Below are 3,748 nucleotides of genomic sequence, written 5' to 3' on the forward strand. Positions count from 1 at the left end.
GTTGGAAACTCTCTGAAAATAAGTGTCAGCAGTGAAATTCCCCACCATGTGCCTACTGGGGTATTGTGCTCTGCATGAGCACTTGACAAAAGTCATTGCCTTGAAGCACAGTAGTTCTTGTTCCATGTATGTGCAGTTTGCCTGTTACCAGCAGTTATTACAATGTTCTAAAAATCCTGAATAAGAAAAATTGATTGCAATGATTTTTGGAGTCACCACTCAAAAAAAATAATTTAACATTTGGAAAATTAGGTATAGAATTGTTCACCCAGGGAGTGCAGCTTACCCCTCTTAGGCTAACATTTTAGTATAAATGTCAATATCTTGAGCTCTATATCTTTGTGAAAAGAAGAGATAGGAGARAACCAAACGGATAAAAAGTGCTTGGGGATGAGAAATGGATTKTGGGGGGCTGGCGGTAGAGAAATTTGGTACTGAATCAACTACTCTTTTCCAAATTATACCAAAGTGTAGAGAGATCCATCAAATGATGGGGACGTTTTGATAGCACATTTATCTGTGCCATCCGTTTCAAACCACTTTTCAAAAGAACAGATGGAAATATAGCCTAAAAGCAGATAAGTATATATTTTTTTGTATTTTANAAAAAAAAAAAAAAAAAAAAAAAAAAAAAAAAAAAAAAAAAAAAAAAAAAAAAAAAAAAAAAAGCAGAAATATGAAGGTGATTTAAATATGCTCAAAACCAACAAAATTTCTGATGAACAACTGTATTTATTTAGAAAATAAAGACATCCCTATTTTTTTAACTTGCAAATTAGAAAAATAAAAATTGATRTACTTCTTCCTGACTAATAAGTTGGACTATCTCTGTAGGATTAAATCAAGTCATTAGAAGAATAAGGAAAATGTTTTTTGTCTCAAAAGTAAAAAATCATTCTTTTACAAAGCCTAGGAACATGCAGATTGAGAGATGACATCATCACAGTTATGAGCAGAATCACAGACTAAGTACTAGCCAGAGAAAAAATAACATAGTATAAAATAAAACAGTTGGAATGTTTTAAAACATAAATCTTTAGATTGGATTGGAGAGATATCAATTTGTTGGATTGACTGTCAAATGATCTGGAGCATAGGTCTTGTGAGGAGTGGCTGAGGGAGCTGGGGGTGTTTAGCCTGKAGAAAAAGAGGCTCAGGAGAGACCTTATCCCTCTCTATTACCCACCTGAAAGGAGGCTGTAGTGAGGTGGGACTCCATCTCTTCTCTCAGATAACAACTGACAAGAGGAGATGGTCTCAAATTGCCCCTGGTGAGGTTTAGATTGGATATTAAGAAAAAATTTCTTCACTGAAAGGGTGGTCTGACATTGGAACRATTYGCCCAGGGRAGTGACAGAATCACTATCACTGGAAGTTTTGGAATCAGWATCCCTGGAAGTGTTAAAAAGACTCATGTGGATACAGCACTCAGGGACACAATTTATTGGTGAATGTGGTGGTGCTGGCTTAATAGTTGGACTTATAGGACTTAGAGGTCTTTTCCAACTGYAGTTTAGCTAGAATTCTATGTGCATTACATGATACACAGGGCTAAAGAACCCAMTTGCAAATTACACCAAATGGTGTTTTTTTTTGTTGGGATTTTTTTGGATGAGTTCTACTTTACCATTTCATGTCAAGATATCTGAGAGAAAGCTACCTGTATATTAGAAAGATAATACAGCACAGACCTCATGTATTAAAGATGTGACCCAAATAAACATCAGAAATTTATAACAAAAGAATGAGTGGGTAAGGAGATATTTCCTATTTGAGGAAGTTCTTTCTCCATTAGCAGTCAGAGCACTTTTTTTTTCCTCTTTATTATCAGCATGGTCTGAAAACATTGCTCTTTCCTACGTTAAATTATTTTGTGTGATTGATTCATAAGGCATGAGATGTAAAAATAAAGTTATGCAGAATATTAACTTTATTTTTTTGATATTTGCTTTTATTTCTAAATGCTTATGCTTAAATACTTGAAAAAAACCAAAAAAAACCCAACATCTTTTCACTAATAGTAAAAAAGAAATTTCATTAAAAGAAAAGCTTAATCCTAAAACAAGATTATTTTAATTTCTTTTTACAAAATAAATATGTCCATTATTATGCTGAGTTATTTTCATGGCAATCAYTGATGATTTTTAAAATGTGTGATTTCTTAAGTTACACTTCTTCACTGGACTGAATAAGTTGTCAGAATGTAGCTGCCTTAGTCCCCTGAAAAATATGCTTGACAAACACARAGTTCCTTTTTAGAGGACATTATTTACTAGATCAAATTAGCTGATTGTCAGCTTCTTGTTAGAGGTGCAAACATTGACCTCAGGTATTCTATTTTGTGGTTATGGATTTTATGGCTGCACTGGGTTGGTCAGGATTTCATTTTCTTCACAGCAGCTCCTATGGAGTTCTGTTTTAGATTTGTCACCAAGTTGTTTTGATTACACAATATTTTAGCTATTGCTGAGCAATGCTTATACAGCATCAAGTCCTTTACTGTTTCCCAGCCTCTTCCACCAATGAGCAGGCTTGGGGTGAGAAAAGACTGGGAGGGGACACAGATGGGACAGCTGATCCCAGCTGACCAAAARGATATTCCATACCATATGGCATCATGCTCAGCAATAAAAGCTTCAAGGAGAGAATTTTTTCAATATAGCCATTWTTCAGGGCCTGACTGGATATCAGTCTGCTTGGAGGAGGTGGTGASCGACTGCATTAGCATCACTTGGGATTTTGTTGTGGGTTGGTGTGCTGGGCTTTTTTTGCCCTTCATCTATTAAACTGTCTCAACCTTTGCACTTTCTCAGTTTTGCCCTTCCAGTTCTGTCTTCCATCCCACTAGGGCAGAGTGGGAGAGCAATTGGTTCAGGGATTACCTGCCAGTTGTGGTCAGCTCACCACAGTCAACAAAAGGTAACAGTCTGATGGAAATTTCCAAGCAGCTGTTTAAGAAAATTGCGAGTGCTTGCTCTTCCTAGWTCAATTCAGTAAGGCTGATAGCCTGCATCTACTCTTTCTGGACACAACTCCTGTCTCAAAATTGGTGCTACAGAACCATAGAAAACCGATCAAATTCAAAGTGAATGAGAACCCTGTCACTGATCAGCATTATGAGATGCCACTTACCTGTTTGCATTTGTCARAAACAAAGTGAGATAAGGAAACACAGGTGTCTTGGAATATTTCAGAATAGACAGATAATTTTCTTTTCATTTAAAGTGTCTTAGCTGTTTTGACTCTGTTGCCATCAAAGTCGTGATTTTACCTAAAATCTGGGATGTCTGAAAATCTTGAGAGTTTTGTTCAGTCTTTTATAATGAAGTACAGCATATATTACTGGAAACGATGTCATTGACTGAAGAAAATGCCACATAAATGTTATACTTTTCAAAATACAAAAAAACATCCCCTTCCACAGTGGCATGTGACAAATAAAGAAAAAGATTTCCTGGAAAGTCATGTAATTCACGAGCAGTGGTAATACACTTTACACCTTTGTTTTTCAGTACTATTAGAAAATTGATTTTCAGTATCAATTTACTGTATTTCAGTACAGTTAAAAAATTGATTCCGATTTCTGTTAACTGTCACATTACAAAATAGTTCTAGAACTTTTCACTTAAAGCAATGGATTTGCTTTCTTCTTCTAGGATTCAAAAATAATGTATATCCAGGAATATATGGCCTTTTTTCCTCCTTTTATTTTATTTTTTTTTTTTTTTCTTTTACTTGAATGTAGCCT

This window comes from Malurus melanocephalus, unplaced genomic scaffold (assembly GCF_030028575.1).
Source record: "Malurus melanocephalus ecotype Western Australia unplaced genomic scaffold, MMel_1.1 scaffold_186, whole genome shotgun sequence".
Taxonomy (NCBI): domain Eukaryota; kingdom Metazoa; phylum Chordata; class Aves; order Passeriformes; family Maluridae; genus Malurus; species Malurus melanocephalus.